General features: G+C 34.2%; 1 long non-coding RNA gene across 1 annotated transcript in view; it reads right to left on the reverse strand.

Annotated features, from left to right (window-relative positions):
- Nucleotides 1–12,227: 12,227 nt before the first annotated feature.
- Nucleotides 12,228–16,176, reverse strand: part of LOC116564168 — a 34,018-nt gene continuing 30,069 nt past the window's right edge. Inside the window, exon 4 of the long non-coding RNA XR_004274764.1 lies at nt 12,228–12,238. This is a non-coding gene — a long non-coding RNA (uncharacterized LOC116564168). The remainder of the gene's footprint in view (nt 12,239–16,176) is intronic.

A 16,176-nucleotide genomic window follows, 5' to 3' on the forward strand; every position in this document is an offset into this window, starting at 1 on the left:
GTTCTTGATTAATTTGCTCTTTTATCACTGGTAAATGTCATCTTCATCTTTGGTAATGTTCCTTGCACTAAAGTCAATTTTGTCTCATGAATATAAGCATTTAAGCTTTCTTATTATTAGAATTTGTACACTACATCCTTTTCCATCCCTTTACTTTTAAATCATCTGTTTTTATAATTAAAATATGTTTTCTGTAGAGAATATAGTTTGGCATTGTTATGTTTTATCCATTTTGAAAATTACTATCTTATATTTGTATGTCTAACTCATGTACATGTAATGTAATTATTGATATAGGTGGATCTAACACTTTGTCATTGATTTTCCATTTTCTTCATATAATCTTTTTCTTATAATTTAAATTAATTTAATATTTGGAATATTAAATAATATATTATATTTGGCTTTCTTTTCATTTTTTGTACTAGGTGATCCATTGGGCAAATAGGCATCTTTAACTTATCACAGTCTGTGGCCACATTCATTTTGCAATGATTGTCATAGATGTTACTTCTCTGTATTTTACAAACCCCATTTTTTTTTTTTTTGCACATACCAATATGTTTACCATTTGTGTAGATCTTCTGTGTAGATGCAGCTTCTCTGTCTTTACTCCTTTGTGGCCTGAATTATCTTTGGAATTTTCTGAGTTACTTAAAAGATCTCTCTTCTGACTGGCCACACTTGAGGGGCTGTCAGCCTTGTTCCAACTCTGATAAAAACTTAGTTTGTAGGATTCCTCAAGGTGGTTCTTACTCATTTTTGCTTCTTTGTAGGAGCCTATAAAATCTTATTCTTTCCATGTGTAACTTAGTACTCAGTAAAAAACTCAAGGAGATGCCTCTGCAGATTTCTGGAGTTATTTTTCTCCATAGTTCAAACAAAAACTGAAGATGAGCTCCACCTACCACTACCAAAAAAAAAAAAAAAAAAAAAAAAAAAAAAAAGCTTTCTAACTGTTTAAATCTAGTTCATCCACACTTAATTTGTATACACTTTTCTAAGCATTTTTTCAATCTAAAATATCAGGGGTACGAGTAAGGAGGCCATGGCAGTAAACCAGGTGATGGACAACAGTCTTGGAGTAGGTGACAGTGATGGAGACGAGAAGTGGTTGGATTTGAACTACTATTTCAAGGTATTACAAAATAGATCTGTTTACAGAGGAGATATGAATTATATCAGATTAAGAAGAGTCAAGCAAACCCTAGGCTTTGTTGGTCTGATTAATTGGTATATTCACAGTGTCATCTATGAGGAAAGCATCATGGGCGAAGAAGGTTTGAAAAGTAGAAGACATGAGTATTATTTCGGAGGATATAAGTTTAATGTATCAATTAAGAGTGGAAGTAGAGGAAACACAGCAAGAGCAATATCCAGGAATAGCAAGTGGCAAGACAGTAGAGGGAATAAACTTAGATGATCATTTTACAGGAAGGAAGAGAGTGGAGATGCAGATACATTAAGTGGATAGATTTGATCCTCAAGGTTATGTAAGCTTTCTTATGATCACTACTATTTTAATAATGTCAGGAAGTAAAAGAAGGTGATTTTAAAGTAGATTAGGGGTTTTCCAGGAATTCCAGGTGAAAGATAATTCTGGCTAAAGACATGGCTTGCAAATGCCCTAAGCATAAAATATTACCACTTACTGGATCTAGAAAGACGTGCTCTAACATAAAGACAATGTTGACTTAGTTAGATATTCTTAAATTCTCTAAAGATCTAAGTTGACTTTAAAGTAACTTTGAAATCGAAATTTTTAAAGGTTAAAATTGATATATCTTTTTAGCTAATCTTCTGATAGGTAAGTTTTATTTTCTGAGGCGGAGCCTTGCTCTGTTGCCTAGGCTGGAGTGTAGTAGCACGATGATCTCGGCTCACTGCAACCTCTACCTCCAAGGTTAAAGTGATTCTCCTGCCTCAGCCTCCTGAGTAGCTGGGATTACAGGTCCGTGGCACCACGACGCCAGGCTAATTTTTGTATTTTTAGTAGAGACAGGGTTTCACAATATTGTTCAGGCTGGTCTTAAACTCCTGACCTTATGATCTGCCTGCCTCTGCCTCCCAAAGTGCTGGGATTACAGACATGAGCCACCACACCCAGCTGGTAAGTTTTTTTTTTTTTTATAGAAAGTGTAAGTAATGCAATCTGAGCTTCCTTATAACTACTAATCAGAATACAGAGTCATCCTATACGGAAACGCTTTGGGATTTCAAGAAATTAATAAATTTATAAAGTTTGGAAAATGTATAAAGCTGGAAAGATCTTTTATCCCTTAACAGATTGCTAGAGAATAAAACAGGAAAATTCTAAAAATTCTCCAAACACCTTCCTGTACAATTTCTGAAGGTGAATTCATCAACTAAGGAAAAAGGGAGGGAACAGAACACAGATGTTGCCCTGTCAGTAATGCAATTGAAATAGATGAAACAAAGAACTGTCTCCTGACTCTTTTCTGTTAGTGTAGGAGGTTAACATGAAGTTCCAGGCCAAGATGAAAGATAATGAGCAATCATGATTAGAAACGTATTTGATATATTTTCTTTGATTCTGTTTAAAAAGAATAAATAATGATTCATAATATATTCAGAGACTGGGTTTTTGCTGCTAGCTTATGATTCCATAAGGAATTAACTAATGATGGCAGCATAGCTTACAGAGCTGTTGGCACCCTGTTTGCTGGTTTCCTGGAGATTTTCCTTTTTGCTTGTTTTATTTATTTTTTAAATAAAAGTGTACACCCTCAAGGATTATTTCATCATCTATAACCTTCAGATTTTCCTTTCAGCATTTGTATTTATGAAATAATTGTTTTATTTGTTTGTTGAATTACATAAAGATAAAAGAAATTAAACAGAGAGTATATTTTTATGAAAACATATATTTGGGGACTGGGAAGTCAACAAGCTCCCTGAAGTGAGCAAAGCCTCCAGGATAACATGGAATGGGTAGTTCCTATATTTCAACTAACAGAGCAGGAAATGGAAGCAGTTTGCTCAGAAATCAGTTGTAAAGAACAATTATTTCACAAAGAGCTACTCTCCATGTCTCAGACATACTTAACAAAACTAAAAAGTGTCTAACCCATGCGTAACCTCAGTAATATAAAAATAATTATCGACATTTACAAAGAGAATCTATCCAGATAACTGAAATTAATAATACATTTTCAGAAACAGGTTGCAGTGTTCTGAATGTGTCCCCCCTCCAAATTCATAAGCTGAAATCTCATCACCAATGTGAAGGTACCAGGAGGTGAGGTCTTTTGTTATAGTAGCACAAACTGATTAAGACACAGATTTGTCTAGATAGTCACTTAAATTCTTCACTTCATTGACATGATTGAAACCGGATTCAAAAGATTATGTTGGAAACCAGTGTGCAATAAATGATCAGGGCAATATCAGTAATAACACAAATTCTTTACTACAAGTTTGCCCTGAAGACTCCCATAGCTGCCCCCCATGCTGCTGTCATCCAGTTTTCTAATCTTATAAGAAGTTCAGAAACAGACTTTCATTACCAGCTTCCAAAAGTTCTCTATGCCCTTCAAAAAATATTTTCTTAAACAATAGTTATCAAACAGACATTGCTGAAAAATCAGTCTATTTATTAAAAACTTTGTCTACATTTATCAGATTTAATTTTTTCCAGTTATTAGAAAAAACAGTGGTTTTCTTTTTCCCCCCTAAACGTCACCATATCTATGGCATTTGGTCCCAATATGTACCTCCAAATGAACTTTTTCCCAGAATTATTTTAAGTCATGCTATCATGAGTGGTATCTATAATTAAATCTGCTATCTTATTCAAAGGGTTATCAAAGTCTTTCTCTTAACTTGTATAATATAACTTGTATTTATATTTTATCTATAATTCTATGCTTTCTTAAATATTAACATATTGACAGATTATACCAGGTAATAAAATCATCATTTCTTCTTAGAAGTGTAGAATATCTGACTTCTCAATGATGTTGGTATTTAGTAACAGGGCCTTTTTATTTAAGATCGACTTTTTATTTTCATTCTGTTCACTTTGCATTTCCATATAATCCTAAATATCTACCCTGCAGGGCTGATTTTGGCTAAGATCAGTGGTCTTGACTTTTCCTAGATCAAATATAAGGCTGTATCTATCATAAGCAGGGAAAACAAAAGGGAAAAGCGACAACAAAAAGGAATCCTAAAAGGTATAGTGAATTCTGTAAACCCATTTCTTAGAGTCAAAGCCAAATTTTGGCTTTTGGTTAATAATTATGTGGGAGGAGAAATTTCTGGAGCTTATGCAGTGAGATGTTTAGGTACAGAAGTTAAGGATATTGCAATGGCTACTCAAAATTTGTCTGAGACACAAACAAAACTAATTTTTCTTTCTCTGCACAACTTTCCATTTTTAGTAACCCTCACAATATGTATCAGGCCAATCAAAATACATTCTCTTGTCCAATTAATTCTTAAAAAGAAAATTTATTTATTGGAAAAGTAGACAAGAAAATTCCTCTCCATCCCATGTAAATTTCCCCACCTCCGATTTCCTAATAGTGGTGCTCCATAGGCTTATGGTTCCCACTGATGCAGATGACGAAACTAGCTAATACAAAAAAATAAAGATCTTAAAATTAGTGTTGATGCCAGAACATCACGGAGTCCTCAAAGTTATTTTCTGAGGAAGGCTCCTGAATTAGGAGCTATTAGGTTTGGTAGTGCTAAAAAATTATTCTGATACTTGTTAAACTGATTAGGAAGACTTTATTAAAGACTACTGCAATAGTTGTCAAGGTGATTACAATAGAGGAGACAAACAGAAAAGGGAGCTAAGGATGTACAACAAACTAGCAGAGGAAGGGGGATCAATAGATAGAAAATTATTAAGAGACATTATGGGTGGAAAAATTCTTTCTAAACGGACTTAAGAGTCTTGCTTAAGAGAGGTCTAGGATCTATACATCAAAGGTGGGAGGTGAAGAACTTGATCATTTACAGAGGATTGTCAGATATCAAAGGTGGGGAAGTCTCATTAAACTGACTTAGCAGGATTCTTGCCAGAACTAGGTGACTCATGCCCAGAGAGGACAGGAGAGACAAGGAAGGCCAAGGATGAGACCTCAAGAAGAGGACTTGGAGGAACCTAACAAACCTTGGTCAATAAGAGAGTCTTTGTCAATAACATGTTTTAGAAACTCCAAAATGACAATACTTCAACAAAATATAGATACGTTTTCCTTTAATCTCAGCATAGGGCTAAAATAAAGCTCCATCACTTAAGGAAAACAAACTTTTTTAGTTTGTGGCTCTCTCATCCTGAAGACATGGCTTACTTACAATTCATGGTTCAAAATGGCTGCTAGACTTCCAGCAAAGAGGGTACACATTTCAGCCAGCAGAAAGAATAAAAAAATGAAGAAGTCTATTCTCATTCCATAGGCTTATTTTCTGGAATTCACACATACTGTATCTCCTATAATCTTGTAGTCAGCCTATAGCCCAATGAACATTTTGATCTTCAAAAGAAGCTAGGGAACGTAGAATTTATTTTGATTGGCTGTATAGCCAGCTAAAAATGGTGAGGAATTCTAAAGAAATAGGTGGCAAATATATATTTGGAAAAGAATTAATGGATATTTGGAGAAAACTAGTTGCTTCTGTTACAAAATTAAAAATAGTAGTAGAGAAAGTACCCTCCGAACAAGCAAAAGACACCCTCACTGACCGTTATTTTTCATAAACTCAACAAGAGCTTTATGCATCAAATATTTCCCTTTATTTCCAAAGATCTGCAGCAAAGAATATCAATTAAGTCAACAGAAGATTCAGTGGTTTACCAAGAGAGACTCCATTGCTGTCATCAACAAAGATAAGTTTTCTGTTATTGGTTTAGATTTCACTTTAAAATCATGATAAGGGCTTGATACAATGTCTTTTGTTGCCCCAATCATATTATTTTGTAGAAAATACAATTTGCAGACACAAAAACAGACTTAAAATATGCTGAATTTGGGGAGGGGAGTATCATCTATTATAAAAAGTCTATTTCATGACTTTTCTTATAATTTCAATGACGTATGCTACTTACTAAAACACTCCACAAACCTAATGACTTAAAAGAAAAGCCACTATGCTTATTTGATCATTACACATTGCACATACATATTGAAGCCCCAAATATGTACAATTATTATAAATGAATTAAAACTGAAGAATAGCTATATCATTTGCCCATGATTCTTTGGTTCATGTAATCAGGCAAAACTCAGCAGCCTTGAATCATCTCTGTTCCATTTGGTTCTGGCTAAGGTGGCTGTCCTGGGGCAGGAAGATTCAACTTGACCTCATTTACATTTATCAGCCAGCAACTCTGGGGCTGGTGGCCAACTGGGACACCCAAGCTCTCCTCTATCTACATAGTTTCTCTCTCATTGTTTTCTCATCTTCCAGGTCCTTTCTTTTCTGGAATTTCAGAAGGATAACCCAAATTTCTTCATATAGCGGGCATCTGCCAAGAAAGTGCACATGAAGATGAAAGAATTCTTGAGGCATTAAACCAGAATTCAAACAGTATTCTTGCATCATATCCAACTGATCAAAGCAAGCTACTAGGCCAGTCCGGATTTAGGAGACAGGACATAGATTCCACCTCTTGCTGAGAAGAATGGTGCGTATATATGTAAGGTTGGATGCAATTGGTAGTGGGCATTTTTGCAGATAGTAAGACTTGTAGCTACAATAGTTTATAACCTTTGCAGACAATCCACCAAAGTTAATCTTCAGGCCTTCATGTTCATTCAAAAAACTCTAAATTTTTTTTCACTTTTGTCTAAAAGACTTTTGGGACCTGCTCTTCATCTCCTCTTACACATTTTGACACAACCCAGACCTCTTTATATACTTTATGTTTGATCAGCACCATATCATTGAGTTGTTTTTGCTCCATCCCATATTGATTTACCTATCAAAGAATATTTCAAAACATGTATGCACAATGATTAATATTTCACTATCAAATTTCTGTATAAGAATACTCATTAACATAAGGCACTAACACAAAACATGACAGAGTAAGTAGTGAGGTATATATAAAAAGAGAGAGCTTCTGAAAATTATTTGCATGCCATTACAGCAGTTTAGGATGATATCTTCCTTAGATAAATACAGTAGAATACCAAATTATTCAACTTGTAAGAATTTCAAACCCATATTTTAATAACTTACTGTAATAGAACATAATAATTACATTTAATTGTGTTATTGGAACTGAAGAAAAATGTAATTAACCTTAAGCTACCTTAGTCAAAGAGTCATATCCACATGCCAAGAAGATTTCCTATGAATTTTGTTCTGTTCAGAGCCTGTATGTAATATTTTGCCAAGTCCTAGGATTATATTCAAAAAAGAACATTGATAACGACAAGATGGCCACTGAGATAATCTTAAAAGAATGTGTTATAATTTTTGCATTTGAATTTATATTACAGAAGAATGAGAAATAAGACAGTTCTGTTTTTATAGGCTTGTGTAAATAGTAATATTATATGTTGTTCTGGAAAGTTAGTGAAACCCAGTGGTAGAATTTCAGACCAGTATATTGCCTCTTAAATTAAGGAAGTTTTAGACCAACAGAGCCACAAAACAAATTGGAATTCTGGTAATAATGTACTACTCATAAAAGTTATATTTCTAGTTTAAAAACTGGCACAGGATAGGAAAATCTATAAATATATAAATATAAATATATATGCGTGAAATAGTGAATACCCACCTAAAGGGGCAAGGTAGGAAAAGAATTCCTCAATCAGCAGTAGGAATAAATAAAAACAATACATGAAAATAATAAAAATAATCTCTAAATTCTTTCCTAACTTTGTAATCCTATGATTCACAAAGGAAGCAGACTGTCCTTGTATTCTATCTTAAAACGTTAACCAGTAAAAGAAACAGAACACTCATGTTATAAAACTATCTAATATTCTGCCAGACTGTGCCTTTGAGGAAATTATAGCATGCCACCAGTACAACAGCCATGAAAGGCATGTTGGGATAGTAATGACATTTTTCCATACTATTATTTTAATTCTTCTCATTTTTTTCTTTAGATGTGTTTATGATAAGGTGTATTTAAAAATCTTTATTCCATTTTCACGCTTATTAAAGCTCATGTGCTACAGGTCAATGACCATATCTACTTAATTTTCTCTATATTAAGCTATGTAAAAACTAAATAAACGTTTTATGTGTGTGTGTGTGTGTGTGTGTGTGTGTATATATATATATATATATATTTGTAATTTTACAGAAGAAATGGATCCTATCTTTCTCTAGACTCTGACATTGAAGATATTAGTTTAATAGCAAAAGTGAAAGTATCCATACAGTATCTCAGAAAAAAAGGGACCCAAAAAAGCTCATGAAAGTTTTATTCTGAAATAATTTTTGGAACTACAGAAGTGTGGATTAAAGTAAATAAGCATTTGAGAAGTGCCAGCTCCATCTTTCACATATACAGTTTTATTTTTGTCAGTGGTACATTGTACTTAGGTAGAGATAACTGAGAAATTTTACTTTCATGGGTCCATATTAGAATTCTTGTTCATCATATATGTAGGCATACATAATGGTGTTCCTCAGACCCAGAAAATAATAATAGTTATCAATCTTTACTCACTCTTACAGTACTCTCAATATTTCAAACTGAAAGTTATTAGAGTTAATGTAGAGAAGTTTCTCTTTTCTCCCCTGTGAAAGAATAGCATTTGTAAATACACTTGACAGATCACTGGCAGTGCACCAACTATAAAACTGTCTTTATAGAAGTTATGTTTGCTTTACCCACCAATAATTTATTATTCTTGTCAATAAACTTCCATTAAATATTTTCTCAAAGTTTAAATTTTCAAAGCAGAATAAAGACAGTTTTATTGGCCCATTTGTTTATATTATTAAAATTGGCATCTTGACTTGCATGAATCAAATAATCATTTATAGAGTAGAAGCATAAATAGGACATTACATAATATATAGGAAAGACTTTAAAAATAAATTAGTTAATTTAAACCTCATCTAAACTGTAAATTTGGACACTCATCATTAAAAATCAGAAAAAGGGGTTATCAAGTATTTTTAGCATAAGGTTAAAAGCACATCCTCTGAATGTGAGATGAAATAGCTCTGCTTCTTGAAAATTATGTAACTCTGGGCAAGTTCATTTCTTTGAGCCTTAGTTGCTTGAAATGTCAATATTAAAGCCAATACTAAGCTCTTAAGTCACTATGTGCATTAAATGAGATAATATACATATGCTGCTAAACTTAAAACATGACAAAAAATAAGTTCTCAATACATGGCAACTATCATTATTATTAGTAGCAATTCAAAATTGCAGTATACTCATAACAAGCAAGTAAATTTATCCAGCTAGTTATAAATATAAAATAATTGAAATATTTCTAATTTAGGCTAGTTCTCCTAAGACAGTCAATTTTTGCTTGGGTTATCTAAACACAGCATCCATATTTCACTTTATAGTCATAGCTAATGGCATAATTTTAACACGCTGTTTCAAATACACTTACTCAGCTCCACTCCTGAATTCACAGGACAGAGGTCAGTTACAAGGTCATGGTAAGAAACTACCCATGGATTTTAGTTGGACTACCACAATTTGCCTTCATCTCTACAAAAAAAGTAAAGTAAGGATTTTTCCCCCTTTCCTTCCTACAGAGAAAATATTATAGTACCTTAAGGAGCCAAAAGCAAAAAAAAAAAAAAAAAAAATGATCTTTTGTCTTTTCTTATTAGCAACCTTAATTTCAGGGTTAAAGAAAGATTGGTTGGGCAAAAAAAAGACACTCTAAGTAAGATGATTTTAGAAGATATTGAATAAAAAGTATATTTTACACAAAATATTTAATGACATGATACATAAATCATCACACTAAAACCCAAATTGTAAATTGAGTCAGGGGAAGTTACAAAGGTTAGAGCTTAGACAAGTAATAAATGAGGAGAGTATCCTCATTACCTTAAGGGGAGGTGTTGTATCAGGACAGAGGTTTTCTGCAGAACTGATTTATTAGTGCTTTCAAGCAAAAATGTACTAAGAATCTTGTTCATAAAATTCTCCAGCTGTTAATTCATGCTGTTCCTATTTGCATGGATGCTGTGTGTGTATATATGACTTCCAGCCACAGATTTTTCCATCAAAAAGTAATATGCACTCTCTCTCCTAAGTAGCAGAGAATCACAGTGATATGGTTTAGCTGTGTCCTCACCTAAATCTCATCTTGAACTATAGTTTCCATAATCCCCACATATGGTGGGAGGGACCCAGTGGGAGGTAATTGAATCATGGGAGCAGTTTCCACATACTATTCTCATGATAGTTCTCACGAGATCTGATAGTTTTATAAGGGGCTTCCCCCTTTGTTCAGCTCTTATTCTACTTCCTGACACCTTGTGAAGAAGGATGTGTTTGCTTCCCTTTCCACCATGACTGTAAGTGTCCTGAGGCCTCCCCACCCCTGTGGAACTGTCAGTCAATTAAACATCTTTCCCTTATAATTTACCCAGTCTCAAACAGTTCTTCATAGCAGCATGAGAACAGACTAATACATATAGCAATTTTGCACATAAAAGTTCTCAGTTCTAACTCTGTTCAAGAGGGTTATTCAATATCTGTATTTCAAATTCTGTAAAGACTGTGGTATGCAGCTACATTTCACATCAAAATGAAGAAGCCACCATCCCTCCTTGTCACCCAAGCTCAAAATGTTAAAATTATTTTTTATTCTCTTGCAACTCCAATTCCATTTAGCTACTTGTCCAGTCTTGTCAATCTTACCTCAAATGCATCTCTCATATTGATCTTTTCTTTTCCAGTCTGCAAAGAGTGCAAATCACATGACCTTTTGCCTGTTATTGTCATGATCTCCTAACTGGTTTTTCTAACATCCAGCTCCCCGTTACCTAACACATTCTTCACAAACAAGGGTTAGTCTGCCTAAAATACCTTACTGATCACACCACTTATCTGTTCCAAAGTTTTTACAGGTTCCCTGTGAGGGAAAATAGCTTATTATAGATTCAATACATATTTTAACCTCAGAGAAATTAGAAATCTATAAGCCTCACATCATTTAATTTATACAATAATTCTATGTCAGGAAAATACAAATGTTAACATGTATTATTACTTAATGTTGTAAACTGGATGTATATGGAAGTGATTTGCTGTGACATCACTGAACTAAAGCTAATTAGTTCACCGTCCATCAAAGGACTTTGGATATTCTTTTGAGCACATGTAAGGCAGGGTCATAAAAAAAAGTGTTTAAAAGTAAAATGAATTTATCTGAATAGATTAATATCAAATCAAAATGCAGAACTCCGATTTGCCAACACAGCTCTTATGACCCCTCTCAAATCTAAACCAACTCCTAAATGCTCTCCTCTCATTCTTTTCAAATAATATCATAATACCTTTGGACTTTCCTTTCCCAGATATAAATTTTAAGGGAAACAGAATTTTAGACTAATCCTATATATAGAAGGGAAAGCAGGGTAAGTCCATATATGTTAATTTTGAGATTTTGGTTTCTGGTTTGACTTCTGGTTTTGCTTGAATATATTTTTTCTGTCTTGCTTGTCAATGAAATTTCTACTGCTATTAGATAGGTTATTTAAAAGGTATTATGCAGAATTAGAAGAAATAGGAGAGAATGAAAGGCATAAAAAAACAAGAGACTACTCTATCTGCATGTGTGGACTAATGCCTAGGAAAGGAAATTACTCAAGAAATTTGGATAAACTAGAAACGTAACAAAAGTAGATGTGACAATCTAGTTTAGTGGAATATGTTTCCTGAGAACTTGGCAATATATTCCACTAAACTAAACTGTCACGTCTACAAGATTGTTCTGTTCCTGAGAACAGAACCTTTGGACTGTTCTTCTGGAACTATCAACAAAGATACCTTCTCTTCTTTCTGGAATTACACATTTTAAAGCCAATGTAAGCTTGAGCTGAATGCAGCTATTTTCCCCAGTGGCATAGACCTAGCCCTCTTATATTGGAGAAGGTGAGGGCATGCAGAGAAAATGAGGCCAGGGATGGAGGGAAAACCCCCAAAGCATTTGCATTTTTAGTGAACTATGTGAACCAGTTGATCCCATTGACTTTTCAGTGCAATGAACTAAAACATTCTTTTACTTTTAAACTTAAGCTGTTTTATATTATTTTTCTGGATCCTGTAGTTGAAATAATTCTAATTAACACTGAAATAAAGACACACGTGGGTGTTTATTACAATGGGTGTTTGTATGGATTGAATAAATCAAAGAGAAATGATTAATTATTTTGAATGTATTTTTCTATGCTGGACTATGTTCTATTAATAATGGCACTGCTCTGAGAATAGACCTTGTAGATTAATGTTTTGGTAAAATTACTAATTAGATGTAGTCCAATTGTTAAAGCATAAAACTTTTATTTAGCAAGAGTTAGGGTTGATTTCTGGCTCTCATTTATTTGTCCCATGGTGTCATGAAACTCATTGAACTCTCTAAGGGACAAATCCGTAAAAAGTCAGATAACTCCAGGAGGACGCACTAGACAATGGCCAATATTTTATTGAAAAGATAGTCAATTATTATTTTTGTGCTTATTTCAAAGTATTTTTTCTAACAAATGTCAAAGAAATTTTACCTTATCAGTCCATGAGGAGTTACTAATATGGGAGCACTAACCATCTTTGAACTTTGTACCTCCTATTTTATTAACCTGAATTTCTCCCTACTTCTGAAACTAAGAAAAGCAATGTTGGTTCTGTTCCCCACAGTGGCCTCTGAAAATTCAGTTTCCCCATGTCCGTATTTGCTTTTCTGAGATCTCTAGTTTGGTTGATACGTGTAGCACTGATAATTCTTTATTCCTGGAAATTTTCACTTTACCATTTCTACAACCATAACCAAAAAGTACTCGTTGTTCAGTGTAACAATCTTCTGTGACTGATCCTGACCTACCTTTCCAATCTTATGTTATCACTGCTCTCCCTACCTTACATAAACTTGTGTGATCTCTGTTCACAGCACAAATCCTGGACCGTCCCAATTGTCAGTTTTCACGACATTCCTTCAGAATATCCATTTATTCACATCTGTACACATAAGAGATTGGTCACTGAAATTTGAGTCCCTAGTTTAAAATCCTGAATCTATTATTCATTTTTAGTAATTTAAACTCTCTGTATCTCAGTTTACTCATTTGTATCTGAGAACAATAATAATCCTTCTTCATAGGGTGCTTAGAAATGAGATAAATAATAATTAAATTCCTAGCACTTAATTAACACTTGTTAATTATTAGCCATCATCATTGCTGTTATTATTCTCCAAGGCCTAGTACAATGTCCCACTTAACAAAAAATTTTCCTTTTTTAACAGGAAGAATAAAAACTTTTGTCTAAGAATCCTCATAGCTCTTAAGAACGTCTCATTTGAAAAGATGGGTAAGAGGTATAAATTCCAAGATCTTTTGACAAATTAGCTCTCCACTCCTGTCACCCCTTTCTAAAGTAGAATATACAACTGTATATTCTGTATACAACTACAATAAATATATTTGTCTTTCCCTTGCCTTTCTACTAGTTGAAACCATGGTGACCATAATCTCGGCTGCCCTTTGGGCTCACATTTCTGCTGCTCAAGTTCGTCAGCCCCAAATGTCTTATTTTTTGTTTTCATGTATCGCTTTTGTGGTCTGATGATTATTAATTTCATCTTTATGGCACAAAGAAAATTAAAAGAGATGACTACAATCCAGTATATTTAGTTCTCAACCAGATGCCTACCATTGCTACAAGTTGTTGAGGGAGACATGCAAAGGAGTTATTCTGTAAAAGTACTCCAAACATCAGGTGAACCAGAGTGAATCACAGAAAGCTTTGGTTGAGATAGTGACAGAAATTTTCTATTGCCAGGAAATACCAGTCTTTTGTATCTCTTGTATACAAGTTAAGAGGTTTTTTTATTTTTTTATTTTTATATAAACTCCTCATTTAAAAACCCCATCCTGGGCCCTTAGCTGATCATGGTCCTCTACATACCATACTTTAAATGACAAAGAAAAAGAGAAGATGAGTCCCGAGAACGAGGACTAGCCAAGCTTAAGGGAGTCACAGCTAGGCATTTCCAGGTGGGGTTAACCATCCCAAGCAGAACCTGGGTAGTTGTTTCCATAGCAACCACCTGCGAGCAGCAAGAGCAATCTGAAACCTGTGAATTCCCAAAACACTACATCTAAAGGTTCATGCTGCGAAGACTTCATGACTCCTATTCTCTTAAAATGAATCACCCTTTCACTAGATAAAAATTTATTAAAATCAGAGTTACCATACTAATAGGAGATAAAATAGTGAACAAAATAGACATGATGATAAATGTCCTCACAGGGCATGTATTTTCAGGGAGGAGTTAGACAAGGAAACTAGAATTTACTTTCAGAAGCGTGAATAGGGCTTTGACAAAGGTACATACAATGTGGTACAAATTGAGGAGAGGAGAAGGGGGTCAAATAGCAGAGGCAACCAACCACCCCAAGAAGTTTTAAGAAAAGCATTCTGGAGGAAATGCCATCTAAGTTGAAATCTATATAGTACATAAAAATTAACCCAGTTAGCCTTGAAGGAAGAGTAAATTATAACATAGAACAGGGACAATATGATCAAAGATGCTCATATCACTAAACATTCTACTTGTCACAAAATGGCCCTTTAGATTGTCCCCACATTTCATAGTTTTAGTAATCTCTGAAGCATTTATAATGAGAAATAGAATAGGGATTGACACTTTTATCTGAAGTATAATAGAACTTTGGCGTTAAATTAGCTGATAAATTTTACAAGTCATATAGTTTTTTAGGCCAAAGACTAAACCCACTCACCACCATTTCAATAAAAAATAAATGAAGAACAAATGTTTACCCATAGGGTAATGGATTCATATGTGTTTGAACAGGACTATTTTAAGAAGCTATTGGTATTCTCTCACTTGATGAGAGCCGTGGCTCTACTATATATTAACTTGTTCAGCCCAATGAGTCAGAAAGGCTGAGAAATATTAGACAGTCAGGGATAGTGATGACCTTCATTTTTCTGACCTGATACGTCCACTAAAGTAAGCTTCTCAGCTTGTTTTTAACATATAACCCGCCCCCTGCCAAAACACACATGCATACACACACTTCTCATAGAAGAAATGACAAATCACTTGTGTCATGGTGAGTTGAGAAAAATAGCTGACTATGTTCAGCCCAGTCAATTTTTCACTCCTCAAGGAGAGTGTATTATAGTCTTCTTGCAAACATGTGGCAATTTCCCTGCCCCTATGAACCATGACTGAGGTAGCCTAGCTGTCTCCATGATGCAGCCCAGGAGGTAGGGGGAAAAGAAAAGGGATATGTGCTTTTCTTGGGAGCTCAGAGAAGTTATGAACCACTGACCTGGAAACCACTCCACATTTATTCTGTGGAAGTCTTGTAAACCTTACAAATGCCAGCAAAAGATGAGTTACAGAAGGAAATTTCTGAATAGCTTAAATTTTGAAAATTTAAACAGGAAAACCTTGAAAAATTTTCTGGAGCATCAGGTGCTTTCTATATTTATATCTGGTTTCTAGTCATCCTTAGCAGAATAAATTTCCATGCATTTATACAACAAATATCTATTATAAATATTTATTATTTTTCCTTTTGGGTTCCTACTATCATCAGCCAGAGAGTGTCTTAGGTATTGAAGATAAAGCAATAAACATAAAAATCTTCATACATGTTTGTGTAGGTATAGGTAAGTGTGTACACAGTGTTACTGATGAGTGCTAAGGAGACAAAAATAATATACAGAAGGGGGATATAAAGTGCTGGAGGCAGGATATGTTACCGGGAATGTAGATCTACAGTTTTTGTCTTCTTGGTGAAAATAATTTAAGCAAGAGACACAGAGCAATAAAAATATCAGTGTAAGGCAGTTCGTTGCAAAAGCAAAAGTACACTCTGAAAGCCAAGTCAGAATAGGCCATTTGAAGATAAGACAATAGTGACTGACACTGGGGAAATTCCCTTTATGGGGGTTTTACATGATTATTCACAAAGGGGAAGAAGAGGTGTTACTAATAAGCATGTTCT

This window comes from Sapajus apella, unplaced genomic scaffold, assembly GCF_009761245.1.
Source record: "Sapajus apella isolate SASKATOON/1434 unplaced genomic scaffold, GSC_monkey_1.0 scaffold2, whole genome shotgun sequence".
NCBI lineage: Eukaryota > Metazoa > Chordata > Mammalia > Primates > Cebidae > Sapajus > Sapajus apella.